At 40.9% G+C, this 18,398-nt stretch overlaps 2 long non-coding RNA genes across 3 annotated transcripts in view; both read left to right on the top strand.

The window, feature by feature from the left end:
* The window catches only part of LOC119481245, a 63,027-nt gene extending 62,363 nt beyond the window's left edge, over positions 1–664 (top strand). For both annotated transcript variants that reach the window (XR_005205144.1, XR_005205145.1), the window contains one exon: positions 369–664. This is a non-coding gene — a long non-coding RNA (uncharacterized LOC119481245). The remainder of the gene's footprint in view (positions 1–368) is intronic.
* A 7,565-nt stretch (positions 665–8,229) lies between these two features.
* On the top strand, positions 8,230–18,060 carry LOC119481289. Its single transcript, XR_005205160.1, has 3 exons — positions 8,230–8,339; positions 8,855–8,970; positions 16,128–18,060. It is a non-coding gene; the product is annotated as an uncharacterized LOC119481289 (long non-coding RNA).
* The last annotated feature ends 338 nt before the right edge of the window (positions 18,061–18,398 follow it).

Here is an 18,398-nt window from a genome sequence, read left to right on the forward strand (position 1 = left end):
TGTTGTGCTCCTTTCAACCTTTCCCGGTCCGTCTTACCTCCGCCACTTGTCCCCGGCCCCTTTCCTTTTTCTCCCTCCTGGTTCATCCTCTTATTTGTTCTCTTCTCCCTCGCTCCGCTCCACTCTTCTCATCTCCTGCCTGCCACAGAGAAACCAGATAAATTTGCTTTTTAGCCATGTTGCATTCAGGAAATAATTATAGGGTTGCCTCTTGAATATGTGAAGTGGACAACATGAAATGGCTTTGTTACTCTCCTTCATCTTTCATTGATGTATGTCCTTCATTATGTGTTTCCTGTTCTTTCTTTGTCTTTACTACTATAACACTGAAATCCATGTAATTTACAAGATGAATAAAACCTGAAGAGACCTGTCTTTTCTACATGCAGGAGTCCCAGATCAGGCAGATCTACGGTACCATGATCGACCAGAAGTTACAGGGATTAAGGAGGAGGTGAAGACCATTGGAGAGTCTGGGTCTCAGGCCACCTTAGAACTGTATTATGCTGTTACGGCTAGTTTTCTTTTCACGCCAGACACATCTTTGCTCATTTCTTTAGGTTTGAACTTCTTAAACTGTTCAAGGAAGCATTTGGCTCTCTGCCTCATTAAACTAAAAGCTACACAAACTCGATCTGCTTCCAGCCCTTCAGATTCTACGATTATGTGCTCTTATTCATCATGATTTGTTCTATAGGACTAGTTTATGGTATCCCTTAAATTGCACACCTTAGGCAGGTTGCCTAGACTCAGTAGGGTGATCAAGTGAGCGATGGCATCTTCTGGGTTATCAAGTGCATGCCCTCTTTCCTCTGTGTTTCGCTGATAGCTCCACAACGCCTCCAGAGGGTTCAGCAGTGATTCACGGTGTCCCGGGATCACCCCCTAGATGCCACAGCTCACCTAGGTGGCCCTGGTGGAGTCTTTCTTCTTCATCCAGAGCCACTGCCTGCCTTTTTCAGCAACTCTGGAGAGGTCTTGATGTGGCTATAAACCCTCTGCGGCCTACCTCAACTGGTCGGACCATTGCTTTCCAGCCACTTTGTTGAGCGTCGGCTGCCCGATCAGCATACCTCAGTTTCTTGGGCTCGTAGGCCTCCTCCATTGCATCCTCCAAAGGCGCTGTAAGCTCGATCATAGCACAATCTGGTCAGAGGTTGGTCTCTGCTGGGAAGCAGAGCCTCTGGCCTAAGTCTGCCACCATCTTCCAGTCACGAGCCCCGCCCAACTGCCCAGTGTCTGGCCTTGATCTGCCGAGTCTGGCTTGAACCACACCTTCTGTTGTCGGACAGTGGGATGAAGGGGGAAGGGTTATTACTATAGTAGTAGTAGTAGTATAGTAGTTTTATTTAGAATAATTAGCTCACTATATTTTATAGTGTTATTCCATGAGGGCACACAGTAACTAAGGATTTTGAAGGGGCTAAAAGCAGCTTGACTTTTACTTGTTTTCAGAACTTTTTCTTTGACTTACATCATGAGGCAGAGGGGTGGACGAATCCTCATTCTGTGGTGGCTGTGTATTGTTTAGAGACTCTCCAAACCTGAGCTGAAAATAGTCCGATGAATATGACAATGAGTGGAAAGGGAACCCACCCTTTGACATGTTTGTGTACTTTGATGACAGCAGTTCTCCAGAGAGACAGCCAATACGCCTCAATAACAAAGCCATGACCCGCATGTTTACTGTAAGTCTGACTGAAACCTGAGTCGCTCACAGTCCTCAGTCCTAGCAGAACCCATCAGACCAAGTTACTGTAGGTCCCAATTAGGGCTGTCAAAGTTAACGGATAATAACACGTTAAAGCAAATTCGTTTTAACGCCACTAATTTCTTTAGCGCATTAATGCGACTTTTAGTTTATTTTGGTTACATATGACAAATGTGCATGTACAAAATAGAAACTAATCCATTTCAATATGCTATTTAGTTTAATATTCACAATGATATTTTTTACATTTCTACGAGGATGAACTCAACTATGTATGTATATGTATTCTCTGTCAACCTCCCCGTCTCCCTCTGGGTGTTTCAGAGTCTGCTGAGAGCTCACTCAGACTTCCCTAATACCAAAATCCACTGTCTGGATCCACGAGTGCTTCTTCAGGTAACCAGCATCTCTCTATCGCTCTCTTTTGTGCATATTTTCTTCTCTCACCCGCTCAATCAAGTTATCTTACCGCTCCTTCCGCCTGCTTGTCCCTCCAGACTTGTGATAATATCAGCTGGATATTTGAATATCAATACTCTGTGAGCAGCGCAGTCCCATCTATCTTTGTGTGTAATCTCCTAGGTATTATCCACTCTACAGTATGAGCATAGATTACACATATTTTCTACCACTACAATAACACATAGCTAAATCCTGATGTGAGCACGATATTCATGGGAGGGTTTCCTCTCATAATAGAGTTATTGATCAGTGTGTGTAGAGAATACATCAGTGCTGGGTTGACATTTTTATGGGAAATCTGTTAACTAAATCTAATGACTCAATTGAAATCTATTGCAAAATTATTACATTATTCACTTAATTATAGCGTACGTTGTCACGGTCAAATCAATCGTAATAAAGAGGCAGAAAATGTTATAAACTAATGTTCATCTGCTTTTAATTTCAAGGCCTGCCAAGTAGATTTTAGGATGCTTTTTGTTAAGGTATGTAAGAAAAACAAATATGTGTAAGACAAAGAAGTCATCTATCAGATTCAATGGATGTTAACCTGTCTTTAGCTCATGCTCCTTCTACTCCACTGTCCAGTTTTGTGGTCATTTTAAAGCACTAAACTAAGTCTACAGTGTTAATTGTGTCGCATGATGTGACTTTTACTGCATTAAGATGCAGCATTGAGTGTTATTCTCGCAGAGCATAATGTGTCTGAGTCTGAGAATATAGCTTCTTGTTATCAACTAGAGAGGTGATTATCATTTTTTTTGTAAATGTCAGATTGTTTTTCAAGCAGTAATATAAATATTCTCCCTGTTCAAGAGTGTTATTCTGATTTATTAAGATCTCAAACCATCAAACAGTCTAATTTATTTAAGCAGACGAGTTGTGGCTTGCAACATCACTGGGATGGTCATTTTTTCCTTTTTAATGATATACAAGTAATTATCATTTCTTTAGTTTGTTTTATGGATGCTTGTTTTTTGATTGTCATTTTGGTTTTGGTTGTCTGTGATAGTGATGTAGCATTTCATTTTGATTTGTTGTTGTTTGTCTTGAGGTGAGAACTTGATATAAGCCTCTTTGGCATTTTTATCTCAGCAGCGTTTTATTGATTGCATCTGTTTTATCTCTTTTTTACTATCATGTTTTTTTATCATTCCAATTAAGTGTTCTGCAAATAAACTTGCTGCATCAGGCAAGATCTTAAAGGAATACTTTACCCACAAAAGACCATTTGTATATCAATTACTCACCCCGTGTTACCTGGAATTCTTTGAAAAGAAAACTATGTTTTTCTCGCATGCCTCCACGGTGAACGAAGAATCCAAAAACGGAGAAAAGAGGGTTTAACAGCAAAAATATATCAAACATCAGTTTACAACATCTCACACAACTTGTGCAGTACAATCCAAGTCTGAGTAAGTGTTTTAAATTGTACGGTTTTAGCGAAAATGCATGTGTGTTTTGGAAGCAGGGAGCATAGACTGGATAAACGAGGCTTGGATTATACTGCACGAGTTGTATGAGAGATTGTAAATGGATTTTTTGATGTAGCTTTCATTCATTCATCAAGACTTTTCTCTGTTTTTGGATTCTTCGTTCACCGTGGAGGCATGCGAGTAAAACATAGTTTTCTTCAAGAATTCAAGGCAACATGGGATGAGAGAATTATTATACAAATGGTCATTTTGTGGGTGAAGTATTACAAAAATAAATCCACTTTATCAGCCGAACTCAGAAACAGAGGAGAAGAACATCCTGTTCTCTAATTGAAAGGCCCTGTATTCACCCAAAACTCAGCTCTGAGTTTTATAAAGTTAAATAATTCACGTACCTCTTGCTGCCATTTGCAACAAGCACCACGCAAAGATTCCTAGTTACCTGGCCGAAAGCAAGATGGGACATTTCAAGGGGTTTATCCTGATACATAATACATTTTAACATAGTGCAACAATTATATATATCTCAGGTCAAGGAACATTTGAGATTTTACCAAGTAAATTACTTTTAATGTTTGATATATCCTTGCAAATAGAATGAAGAGAATATCTTGAGCTGTCAAGGGTTTTTCATTAGTAAGTAAACGCTGCAAGCCCCTGTAGCACAGAACTTGTTTAGGCAACAAAAGTTCTTGGTTAGGCTTCACAAAACGTTGTGGTTTGGGTTAAAATAAGTATGTTTGTTACATAAAATTAGTAAGTAAAATAAGTAAGTTTGTTACGTAAAATAAGTACGTAACATAAATATGTTTGTTACTTAAATTAAGTACGTAAAATAAGTGGGTTTGTTACGTAAAATAAGTCAATCAAATAAGTATGTTTGTTACACAAAATAACTACATAAAATAAGTATGTTTGTTACGTAAAATAAGTACATGAAATAAGTATGTTTGTTACGTAAAATAATAATAGTATGTAAAACTAGAAAATGCATTTCCTGCTTAAAATGCAAGGGAATGCTGACAGCTGAAATGAATTGCTGAAAATACGGAACTGAATTGTAAAACTGGCAGAGTTGAAAGCTGAATTGCATGACCCAAAAAAAGAGCTGAAGCTAAACTGTAATACTGTCAAAGTTGGAAGTTGAAATTAATTAACTCGTTAGACAGAAAGTAGTATTTTGGCGGAATGAACCTTTAAAGCTCATTACTGTCATGGTGTAAAGATGGCCTCACAGATAAGATGACGGATTAGAGGGTGGGCTGTGATTTAATTATCTTTTGGAGAATCTATGGATTGTAATATCTTAACTGACAGATTGATGAATACGGCTGGAGATATGAATGTGTTCCTGTGTGTGTGTCAGGTGATTTCCTGAGTGAATCTGGTGTGTATGAAGACACAACACGCACACACACACACACACACACACACATGTATATAAATGGACATGCTGCGCAGAAAATTCCCCTGATGCATCAACTCACAGCGTCAAATCCACCCATCCACGTTCTGTCCAGTCAATCCAGTACATTACCACAATCAATATAAGAGGTCCTCATCTGCTGTACTCTGATGTGTCTTTGCTGTGTTCACTGTTTGCCAGTTTTATGATTCAGGCTCAGTTTGAAGCTCCTTTGAAAAACGCAGCATGAGGCGCGGCTAAAAGCTACCCCGTAGTTGAGAGAGAGAAGGCCTCTCAGCACCAATGCTCTGCTCTCGACACACTGCTGTCAATCTGCCACTTTACCACACGCCACTGCAAGTCAATAGCACTACATTACTATAGACACATTGTGGATCAACACTCCACGGATGGCTTTTGTGTTGTCGTACAGTTAGTTTGTACATGGCTGTGGGTTTGTGTGGGTGTGAATTGAAATCCATTAACATTTGACGACACTTCTGAAAAACAAGAACCGCTTTGTGGGGACAAAGAGTCAATGGTTGGTGATAGTGCTAATCAGATGCATCACTGATTAAAGAGAAATTAAGGAATTTGGCAGTTAATCAAAACTATTGGATTACAGTCTATCAGATTTCATCCCACGCAGTTGTGCAAGCTGTCTCTACCCATTCTGTTTATTATGTTGTCCATGCATGCCCAAGTGCTGTGAATAAGTTCCAGTAGTATTTTCTGCTTTTTAAGTCTCCAATCACAGCATGAAATGCCTCTCTTGCTGCAATGCCTCTCTTCTCTTGGAAAATATCCCTGAGCATGAATAAGTGTGTAAGTGTTTAGTTTTCTTTCCATGTTTTCAACGGCGTGCTTGCTGTATCTGCGTGTAAAAGCCTTTACACACCGAAGGCGTGACGAATAAACGACACTGAAATGCAAAATACATGCCTGCAAATCTAGGGCTTTTATTCTGAAAGGTAACAATGGAAGGAGTGGATCTGGTCTGCACTTCCTTTGTCAAGGTTGAAAGGGGTAATAACGTTTGCTGTCTTGGTTCGGACTACAGAGCCTCCGTGTTATCCTTAAATAAATATAGGCGCAACTCAATCTGTTCCTCACAATGTGATTGGTTGATGCCTTCATTCGTGGTGCGAAATCTCAGAAAAACCTCGTTCTGAAAAAAGTGTCGCTTTTTTGTTGCGTAATATTCACATTAAGTTTTCATAACAAAAACAACAGTTCAAAAGAAATTATTAACGTGCAAAATAATCGCACAAAAAAAATGCCCCTGGTGTGTAAAGGCCTTAAAGGAACAGTGTGTAACATTTCGGAGGATCTATTAGCAGAAATGGAATATAATATAATTTTTTTCATTAGTTTATAATCACCTGAAACTAAGAATTGTTGTGTTTTCGTTAGCTAAGAATGAGCTGCCATGTTGCTCCGTCATGTTTCTACAGTACGGACAAACCAAACTCTGGCTCTAGAGAGAGCCTTTCGCGTATTTACATTTGCTGAAGGCCACCGTAGTTCTCTGACACGATTGTGAAACTGTGGTAACGTTAGCCGCCGTCTGACTTCTGTCGCTGGAGGATGGCCCCTGAGCACTCGGTGGGTCACGTTACCACAGTCTTGGAAAGGGAGGAGTGGGAGGATGGGTACTCGGGTGGTTGCAATCTGCAACCACACCACTAGATGCCGCCAAATCCTACACACTGTACCTTTAAATGTGTATTCATCCATGTGTTTGTGTTTGTTTTCTCCTCAGTCGGGCAGACAGAGCCTCTCTAAGAATGACGCCTCCAGTTGGAAGCAATACAGCAAGCATCAGTTCAGACAAGGTGAGATCACACACAGACAGATCGGTACTACATCAGTTGCACATTGACTGATGTTTGAGAAAGAACACGACTACATCTGATGCCTTCTGCTCAGGAAATCACCCTAACCTCTAAGAAATTAAAACAAGGAAAACTGGAACCAAAGACGGAAATGAAACGAGATTAGATCGAACCATGGTCTCATATATCTCTCATCAGTCTTCTGCTGCAGACCATGCTGCTGCTTCTTCACTACGTATTGAACTGCAACAGCTCTCTGAAAACAGCTGAATGATCAACACGGCAGAGGGATAGAGATTGTTGTGCCTCAGATTGAGTAAGAGAAGTTCATCTGCGCATAATTGCAGTGAATTATATTGCTGTGAGTGTCTGAACATTAAATATTAATTGACTCAGACTGTCGCCCCTTATGTTGCTGATCTCCACTAAATGGGACACTTTACACAGACGCCATTTGTCACAGTTATTTGCTGTCATCTCATATTTGGTTCCCCGCTAAAAGTAGCTCCCGTCTAACCGCATCTTACTTCAACATCAACAAAGTGACATTTGGAATGTGACGGCAGAGCTAATTTGTATTTATTCATCTCTTTGAGATAATCAGGCTTTCTGTTTTCCTTCAAATTGTATTTATGCAGGAAAGGTTGACGGAGCGTACTCCTGATGTACAGCTGCTGCACATGGCTACACTTTCAAACAGAGAATTACTGTAACTCCGGACAACTTTTCTTGTTTAAGCAGCAGGAGAAATGCGACTTGTTCAAGGTGCAGAGCGTCCAAAACCCACAAATAGAATCTTTTTTTCTCCAATCTGAAAGATCCATCAAAGAGCTGCTCAATAGACAATGAACACAATTTGTAGTTAATGACTTCCTCAATTATTCAGAGAAAAACAGGATAAAGAAGTTTGGCTCCTGACTCAGTGACCTTAATTACCATTTTGATGAATTACCCCTGCCTTTGTACAGTTAGTTCCTCTCATCCTCTTCATTCAGCTGCATTACAGAAGGTGATTTTTTGTCCTTGACTACAGACATCAAAAAGCAGGTTTGTCTTTATTCTTGTTTTTAAACTTACATATTAAAATTTTTTTAATTTTTCCATCAAATCAACAAGTAACACAAAGTTGGATTGCTGTAAAGTGACTAAAAATCAAACGCAAAGGTAAAGTAAGTTGCAAGTTGCATCATGGAACAAGCTTTTGACCAGGGGGCAACCTCCGGTTCTGAAAAGTGAAAGTCAATGTGAAAGTAAACCTGCGTTCTTTCTAATATCCAGCAGGACTCCTCTTGTTGCAAAAATAAGTCTGATTGTATAGAAGTCTATGAGAAAGTGACGCTACTTCTCACCTGATTTATTACCTCAGTAAACATTGTAAACATGAGTTTAGGTCTGTCCTTCCTGGGCTTCTGTTGAAACATGGCGGTGCAACTTGGCGGACTTGGAGAGAGGATCTGCTCCCTATGTAGATATAAACGTCTCATTCTAAGGTAACGAAAACACAATTCTTATTATCGGGTGATTATACACTAAAGAAAACATACTTATTAATATTATATTCCATTTCTGCCAATAGATGCCCTTAATTGTTACACACTGGTCCTTTAATAAAATGCTATAGATGAGCTACAGGTCAGAATTAGACTTCACTCAACAAATCAGGCAAAACACAGTTAAATCATTATGTACACATTTGTAAATGGGACTTCTGTCTAACACTGTTTCCAGAAGGCCTTCAATTTCAAAGCAGTGAGTAGTTTGAAGTGCTAAAAACAACAGGTGTGACTCATCTTGACACGGTGAGCTACATATCGTGTGCCAAAATGTTTTACAGCTTAGTTTTATACACAGCTGATGCAGCACACTCACTGCCTGGGTTCAGTTTCACTCAATCACTCAATGACTCACTGACGATTGTGACAAGCTGGTCTTTGAGGAGATAATTTAGAAAAATGGATTAATACAAATTTGTATGTCCTGTTTCTGTTGTCTTTTTTACCTCTAGATATGCAACGCTCTGCCAGGAAAAACAATGTGGGGAAGACTCCTGACTCCTTGTTGAGCTACCCGATGGAGTGAGTCAGGAACAACCTGTATGAGCCCAGTGGGAGAGCCCTTCAGGTACAGTCTTTCTTCATTGTTTCCTTGCAGCACACTGTGTCCTATATCAGCTTGTACCGGGCCCGACGCCAAGGGGAAGCACTGGGTTGCAATGCCTTTCAATGGCACATTGCGTACCCAAACCCTCAACCAAAATTAATTTTCAATTCAGAAGATAAAAATGAGACTGATTAACAATTGCTGCATCCACTGTAATGTGTGGGAACTCAGTGTGAGACACAGACACGTCACCCTGAGACACATCCGTGGGTTGGTGCTGAGTGTAGTGTATTGTTTTGTTTGTCTGTCACGTTACACCCCACCTCTCCTGGCCACCCATCAATATCTTCTGTTTATTTATTGCGAGCAGCGCGACATAATATTTCGTCTAGTGTCCTGTAGTACTTTGTCTGCATGATCTGTGATAGCAGGAATGTTTGGACCGGATTCAGACAGCCTCTTTTCAACCAACAGCAGCACTTAATAAATGTGCTTTTGTCTTGACTGACGACTCTCCGCTCTCAGTGTAGTTACGCTGATGACTAAAGTAGCCTACATTTCATCTTGTTCGCTGTCCAAACGTCATGCGGTGCTGTAAAGATGTGATTTACAATATTGAAAGGGCATTATGAAAGTCTTCTGCACAGAAGTGTAATAAAGTCTTCACTGTAATGCTGTGATTTTATTGGCTTAATCACAAATGCATTGCATTCGTAAATCACATCGCCTAGAAAAACATATTGTGAATCTTGTATAAGGATTATGATGCAACACCCTCTCACAAAATTAAATTCATCAATCCTCCCTGAATCCCGTCCAACAACATAAAGAAAATATAAATATAGACGACATTTCCATTATTAGTGTTTTTAATGATTAATGGACACAAATTCTGAAAAAAAAAATGATAAACAGGACTGGCTGGTCCACAATATTTTCCTGCCTCCCCTTTTTTTTCGTGCTCTCCTCTCTTATCTTCTCATCTCTTTGAGTATCCTGTTCTCTCTTCTTTCACACTGTTCTGACCTGTAGTCCTCGATGAGTACATTAACACAGATGAATAGCCCTGCCTGTACAACCATAATTAGAGCAGAAAATTTCATCTGCTAATGTGTTTGGCTAGGTACTCACCGTGCACATACACCAACTTACCCAAGCCGTCGACACACAGGTTTGTGAAAAGGAGCACAGTGTGAATCACATTTCAGTGCTTCTGGGCTGAAGAGCCGCTGCACTTAATGGCACTTCAGCCTCCCTCCAGCAGCTGTATGTGGATTGTTGCCTTAACAACAAGGTGTTACACGCTGGCGGTGTATATTTCTGATACATTGTGGGGTACTTTTATAATCTAGTAAAACTCACAAGTAAACAACTCTGCTTCACCAGTATAAGGGTAAAAAAACAACTGTTCTTTCTGTTTGGTTCCAAGGAGGACATCGCGTCACGTTGCCATGTTTCAATGAAGTAGGCTCTGATCTCTGATCTGATCTACAGCAGACATGGGAAAACAGATACTGTAATTGTTTATAAAATTCAAATAATCAATTTCACCAGTTGTACATCAAAGTACGTATACATTTTCTGTGGAGGAAATTTGAAAAGGTGACACCAAGAGTGAAAAGTGAAAGTGTGTCTGAAATGAGTTTGCCATTTTGTAGTGCTGTCCGAATGTGTAGTGAGAATTGTTGTACCCTATATAGTGGACTCAAAATATCCCACAATGCATTGTGAAAAATAGTGGACAACAATGGTCATTAACTGAGCACTATATAGCATCATGCATAGCGGTGAAAGAGAGCAGCGCAATTGAGAGAAATCCATAAGTTGTGGAGCGAAAGTAATGTATTTTATGTGAGCAGAGCAGCATCACACCACAGAGGACTTTGTGTTTATTAATTTGGGAAAATATGCTTATTGCCCTCACATTCACAACGGCCGTTAATTCTTACCTTTCACAATAAAAGCGCCAGACATATACGCTGCATCACTGCTTAGCAGGGGGAACTTAAATTCACTCAGAGCATTTCACTAAGAGAGAACTCACTTACAATATGTATTTATCACACACAAAAATACACATCAGTATTTATTAGGGATGGTCTACCAGCAGACGTTGATCTGGTACGTTTTAATTGTGTGACAGCAATGAGTAGTGTCCGAAATGTTTTTTCATTTTGCCGATGAGCTCACTAAATAGTTCTCTACATAGAACTCACTAGATAGTGAATGAGTGAATGAGTGAATGATTTTCAGACACAGACAAAAAGTTTGCAGTCGTTGTACTTTTGTTTGTGTGTTGTCGTGCTGCAGTAGGCCATGACTCACCAGTGCTGGTAAATATGAATAAACCAAACCAAAGTTATTTTGTCGGCAGAAAAGGGTAACTCTTGTTGATTTTTAATGTTAGTAATGGCAAATTTTATGACTGTCTTTATTCATATGAACATGTTAAATCGAGGGGAATAAGCTGTCATGTAAAGCAGTATTTCCTGTTGAATTTGGTAAACCTCAACAGGATTGTTTTCAGCGCTGCACAAAAACATAGCAACAGTTCGAAGTGGAAACAGTGAGTCATTGAACTTTCTGCTGCATGTTATGTCTCAGCTTCTATTTCGCCTTTTGTGCGCGTTTTGGTATTTGCAGCATTTTCAACATTTGTTGAATCTGTCTTTACATCCCGACAGCAATCAATAAATCAAAGGCTCTAACAGGTATCTGTGGTTGAAAAGTAAGGTGTGTTTACCAGAAGTTTTGAGTGTCAGCATGCTAACATTAGATAATTAGCACTAAACACAAAGTACAGCTGAGGCTGATGGGAATATCGTTAGTTTTGCAGGTATTTAGTCATATACCAAAGTATTGGAAAGACTGAAACTTTGACTTGTTGATGGCGCTAGATATAAAGTCACCAAGGTTATTTATTAGGCTACATCCACTGGGAGCCACAGATGTCTATACAAAATGTTGTGCCCATCTATCAAGTAGTTATTGAGATATTTCACCTAAAAGCCAAAACATCAGTAGGATCCTCTGGGGACACTGAATGTCTGTACCAATTTTAATAGCAATTCATCCAATTGTTGATATATTTTTGAGATATTTGAAACTGAATTGCCATCGCTGCATGCTTTAATGACATGAGTCTGTGCTGCCTACTAACCAAGAGATTAAAGTGCTCCTCAGGTCAAGGCGGTCCGCACGCGCATGCAGCACCTCCAACAACACCCGCCCCAACCGCCAGCCAAAGCTTCAGATATTCACTGCTTATTGCTTTCAAAGCTCTGGAGCCCAAAAAAAGGTATTTGTTGCAGCCCTATAGTGTACTCTTGGTAGTTTCTCAGCACTTACCGACCCTACCTTAATGTTTGTGATTTTGCTCTTGTGTGCATTCATTGGGTCCACTGTAATAATTTTAATGATGTAAAAAAAAGATTCAATTGAAATACAGTAGCGGTCTCACAGGACATCCCTCAGATACATGTAATTATGCCGCTACATACAGGTCCTCTCAGCGGCTCCTCAGTATTACATCGAGTACGGTGGGTCTTGTCTCACCAGGGATCAGCGTGTTAATGGCTGATTGACGCTTGGTGTCGAGCAAATGAGGTCTGGTAAGCTGGGTGAGGCTGCAGCGAGGACCTGAGGCTCGCTGTAATTGGAAATGAGAGGGTGGATGCTGTGGCAGAGGGGGTCAGCTGTATGCACACACACACACATGCACATCATTCTCTCTCTTGGTGTCACATACACACACATTGTTTCTCACAGAACACCCGTTTCACTTTTTTCTGATTCACGCGCACACACACACTCACGGCCCGGTTGTAATTAGTGGCATAGGGTACTGGTCACACATAATGCTGCTAATTGGGCTGGCAGGCACCATTACCCAGAGCTAATCACCATTCTCTGGGTGACGAGGCGTCCTGGCCCTCCGACCACTAGCTGCTAGCAGGATCCACATCACATTGGCAGAGCTCGGAGAGTCGTGCTACACCAATTACCCGGCTAAACTCACTGACTCACGTACTCTGCCTTAACATATTTGTAGGTAATGCCTTTGAATTGGGTCATGCTGCTGCTTAAGGGTAGCCAATGTTCTTACTCTTCTGAAAGCATCCTTGAGTATCACCTCATCCCTACTTGTACCACTGGGCAGACTCTGTGTTCGTAGAGCTATAATGGGCTGTAATGAATACAATTGTTGTTGTCTCCTTCTGGACCCAGTGCTAGTCTAGTCTTATGTCTTCTTGCTGTCCTTAAGGTTTTAGTGGCTGATGTTTCTTACCTAGGCGCCAACCTCCGAGTCTGGAAAGTGAATAGAAGTCTATGAGAAAATGAGCCTACTTCTCACTTGATTTATTACCTCAGTAAACATTGTAAACATGAGTTTATGGTCTCAATTGCTAGTTTCAAGTCTTCTTCAATACAGCATGATGTTCATTTAGTAAATTATGATCCCGTTTAGAGTTAAATAGACCATAAAGCAGGGGATGCTTTAGGACGTGGCTACCTTGAGATTGACAGGTTGTTCAGTCTGGGAGTTGTCCATGTTTTCGTTGTAGAATTTTAATCCTTTACAGTGTGTTTTCAGTTCATGAAAGTTAATTGTGACATTTTGGTTGCCTAAAAGTGTCTTATTCAGCGTTCGATTGTACTTAGCTCCACCCCCCTGTTGCACTTCTGGTTGCAAATAACTGGTTGCAAACTGTAGTCTACAACCCAATGGGTAACGTCACGATGACTATGTCAACTTCTTATACTGTATGTCTATGTTCTTACCTCAGTATGACTAGAGTCTCATCATCCTTCCTCTGACAACCTGTGTGTTCAGGGATGGGATAGAGAGGGGAGAGGATTGCTGTCTGGTATCCTGAACATGGCTAAACAGGAACGGAGAAGTTGTTTTTTTTCAGCTTTCCACATCAGGAGGCTTTCATTTTCGTGCCCATTAAACATGACCTGACTTTAATTGCATTTGCAAGCCTTTCGACCAGACCTCATTTCAAATTAGGGTTTCGTAGCCCTTTTCCACCGTGCTTGATTTAGCTTGGGCTGTCTTGTAATGTCAGAGAGCAGTAGCCTTTGATTTTTTTTTATTGTTCTCATAATGGTTTTTCCTAATTTAACAAACTATTTGCAAAATTCATACAAACATGTTTATTTGATAATGATGGGCTGTGTTGTTTTTACAATCAGTTTTAGGACTCTAAATGTGTAATCGTTCCCCCTAGTGACCACCTGATTTACCTCAGCAGGCTGTTTGTAGCCATACCTACGAAAAGTAATGCACCGTTTTAAAGAAGAGATCTTCTTCTCCTCCATGTTGTTCTAGGGATGGATCACTACATGGCCAGTATGGACAGGAGGAGGAATGATTAAAGCAACCAATACTATTTCAACGTACATAGGTAATATGTAAGTATTGTATCAAGACAGACAGGAAATCTCTCCTTAAAGTCTCTTTGCTCTGGCCCTCTTCAGTCTCTTTCCAGTTGCCACCTGTCTGACTTCTACTAATCTCCGTCTGTAAATAAATGTCTCCGTCTGAAACACCTGTCTCTATAACAACCACTATGCCACTCATCTGATTTTGTGTATGTGTGTGTGTTTGAGAGAGATTGAGTGTCCATCCAGGCTGTTGGCAGAGAAATGCCGTGAGTTGGGGGGTAGCAGGTGAGCAAGCTGCGTTATAGCCTTTTTTAAGATCAGTGACACAACGGGAGGAGGTGGAGGCCACGTCTGTGGAGCTGGAGAGCAGGAAGCAGGTGGCAGAGTCCCAGAGACAGTGTGACGAGTACCTGTCTGTCATTGTACAGCAGAAGACAGCTTGACAAGCAGCAGAAAGTAAGCTAAGCCCTGGATAGTACATTGCCACGTTAGCTCTAACATGAAATCTTCTTGGTGTCACGTCTAAAATACAAGCTTTTTTTCAAAAATGTAAAATTGCCAGCATAATTTGTTAATCTAAGTATCTGGCCTTCTTTTTACTAGAAAAAAAAGTCATAAATTAGTATCTGACTCAACAGGATGTATACCCTGTGGTCATCCATTCACCTATTTTCTGTCCTTTCTCATTTACTACTAGAGTCTCTGAGTAAAAAGAACATGACAGAGATCGAGTCCCACGGCCGTCCCCCAGCACCGGTGGAGACAGTGATGCAGGCCATCGTGATCCTCCAGGGCAAAGAGCCCACCTGGGCGGAGGCCAAGGGCCAGCTGGGAGAGAGACAGCAGCAGGATGAAGGGATGAATAAGGGGAAGAAATTAAGGGAGAGAGAGAGAGATGCAGGGAGACAGAGCCATTTGGCCCCGGCAGAGAGGAGATTGGGAGTGTGGCAAAGAAACAGAGGAAATAGGAGCACTTATGTGCCCTAAAAATGAGCTGAGTAAAACCTGACAAGCACAGATTGTGTACAGTCCAACTGATCTGTCAGTTTCTAAAAGACAAAAACAAATAAGAGAGACTAAAAAAGCATTTGGGTGCCAATGCATTTTTTTACGGGTAGCCCTCCAGTTACCCTTAATACCATAACTTTTTTTTATGTCTGACATATTTCTCTTGTTTTGCTTGTTTTTGACACCTAACACCCTTAAATCTGTAAAGTGCTTCTTTCCTTCCCCTTGCCTGTGGATTAGAAACACACTTATTTTCATTTTTATTTGTTTTGTGGCTTTTCAAAGAGGATTACAGCAGGTGAGAATCCCCTTTTAAAGATTTCAAAGTCACACATTCAGAAAAAAAATAACACCTTAAGTTCGCTTTTTAATTAGATGCTGTTTACAAAAGAAGAGATGTGATTTGTGGCAAATAATTTTCTCAAGTGCGGGCGAAGTATAATGAAGTTTGCCAGCGTACAGGTGAGATGTCTCCCCTCTGACTCACTGAGTAAATTTTCATCTTGGTGATCACAGTCCTGTAACGGCAGAGGCGCTGGAAAAAACAGATAAAAACACATAAAACACAAAGCGGCGCGGTGATTCGGGGAGATCACGAGGAAGGTCGCAAAAACAGGGAAACATTTCTCAGATTAGGAAATTAATCAAACTGAGAAGGTAACAGAGAAAAGAATATTTCCCCCGTTATGTGTGTCCTTGAAATATGAAGTAAACTTAATCAGAATATTAGTAAACTTTGACAATGACAATATGTTGGACCTAGTGTTAAAGATGATCAGGTACGTTGAGATGAAGTTCCCACGTTCACTAGGGTTCAGTTCCCTCTCTAAGGCCACCGCAGTGAGGGACTGGAGCATCCACGGCCTGCCCTCTAACACATTCTCAGCTGAGTCACCGGTCTGTACATCTAAGTTGTCATTAAAGGTCTATTGACTGAGATTAGCTGAAGTCCAGTGAGCACACTAAAGCAAAGACACTTTGAAAATTAAGCAAACAAGAGCGTCCACTGTTGCACTCTGGGTGACTTTGGCCTTCCTGCATTTGTTGTTAACAGTTTAACTTAACACAGTTATTGAAGTACACAGCAAATTAAACGAAGCAAACAGAGGAACAGCTTCACAACTGTAGGCATCAGAGTCCTCGAAATATGCCCTTATATTCTGTCCTTGTGAGCGGCAGCAAGTAGGAGAAGTGAACAAAACGTTTTAAGCTTTTATCATGTAGCTTAAACAGTTTTCCTCTGGGCACAGTGTATTTCTGTGCACTTTATTTCTATAGTATACTTTATCAAGTGCTATATACAAACATAAGTTGCCTTGATCAAGTTATATAGTGTTTTCCTCTTTTGAGATGGCAGCTGATGGTGGACCTTCAAGGCCAAGCTCTGTAGTGCATCAACAATATGGAGCTAAAAACAGTAAGTGTTGGCTCAGCCAGTCTGCTAATTAGGCCCATGTAGACATTCATGTTCTGTCTTTACTGCTGCTAAGTTAAATTTCTGGAGCAAAAAAAGTGCATGCAGGGAAGTCGTAGTATTGAGGACATGGACTACAATCTGTTAGTGTATTTATAGCAACCACATTTTTGTATTTTACACATAGACTGCATATAAGAAGTGGACATAGTCACCGTGACGTCGTTCATTGCTTTTGTGTAAAGTTGTAAAGCCTTTATTATTGTGCCTACTTGATTTAAAATGTTCTTGTGGACAGCGTTTGCTTCGTGTTACATTCCAGTCCGACCCAAGCAGCGCTTCCTTCCTTGTTTTTCCTGACATGTACAACTGAATCTGTGTCCTCTAGGACAAATCAATGTCTGTTTGCCTCTGGCTGCACATTTCCATCGACTTCCTATGCACATCTTGCCAGCTTTAAATGTTGCTTTGCATTGTATGATGCTGCTGAAGGGTATGTGCTCCATTTGTTATTTAGCAACGCAGAACAGTTTTTTCACCAGTGTGAGGGGGCAACAAATAGAAAGCTTGGAGCAGTTGAGGGTTTTAATCCGTTGACATAATCAGGGGGACACCACCCGACCTCCGTTTACCACTTACGGCAATCCCCAATGTTGCTTCTGCCGCTGCTTATACCTCCCATGTTCTTTCACCACTCTCTCTCTCTGTCTCTCTCCGTAAAGCAGTTTAGCCTCAAACATTAACAGGTTGAGGAAAGTAATCTACGTGTTGAAAACATGTTGACGAACACGAGAACATGAGCCCGCGGACAGACATTTATAATGGAGACCAGATTGTCTTGAGCTGTTATCAACCGAGGCATTGCAGTGAAATGCATTATGGTCATATTTAAGGACAGCTCTTGTTATTTGAAGGGATTTACTTTGACTGGATATCAGATAAGCCATCAGTAGTGGAAAGCCAGAGAAAGCTACAAAGAAAGTTTACAGAGGCTAATATGGCCTTCCTGTTTTCCAAAACTACTGTGACTTCTGTTTTCCCTCTCTCTCTCTCTCTCTCTCTCTCTCTCTCTCTCTGAACTCTTTCTTAAACTTAACTTTTTGTGTGTGTGCGTGCGTACAATCTGCCACATGCCTCTAATTTACGCTCAAGTGGCATTCATCATTCAGCACACCAGGTAAGTGGTAATTTGGTGCATCTGGAGTTGACTTCTCATAATTTTCTCTTAACAGAAAATGTTGCTGCGTGAGGCCCGTTGTGTCATTAAGTGACTCTGACGTTCTGTGTATTCCTTTAGGTCCTGAATGCGTCGTCTGAGAGAGAGGTGGCTGCAGAGATTTGCCCACTATCAAAGAGAGAGAGTGAGAGGGCAAAGCAGACTGAGTGAGTTAGACGCCTCACTATTTTTCCATCCCAATCTTTAGGTCATCGTTGTTCTCATCGTCCTCCCTCTTTTCAAAACGTCCTCCGTCTCCACAAAACGTCTCCTCTCTCTCTTTACTTTCTTTTCTCCGGCCCATTTCTTCTCACTGTGTGCCATTCAGACAGTTTTCTTCCTCTTTGGTCTTTCTGACCTTTCGTTCTCTCTCCAGGTCTTTGCTCTGCTTCATTGCTCCCACTTCATTCAGCTGCCACT

This window comes from Sebastes umbrosus, chromosome 22 (genome assembly GCF_015220745.1).
Source record: "Sebastes umbrosus isolate fSebUmb1 chromosome 22, fSebUmb1.pri, whole genome shotgun sequence".
In the NCBI taxonomy this organism is placed as follows: Eukaryota; Metazoa; Chordata; class Actinopteri; order Perciformes; family Sebastidae; genus Sebastes; species Sebastes umbrosus.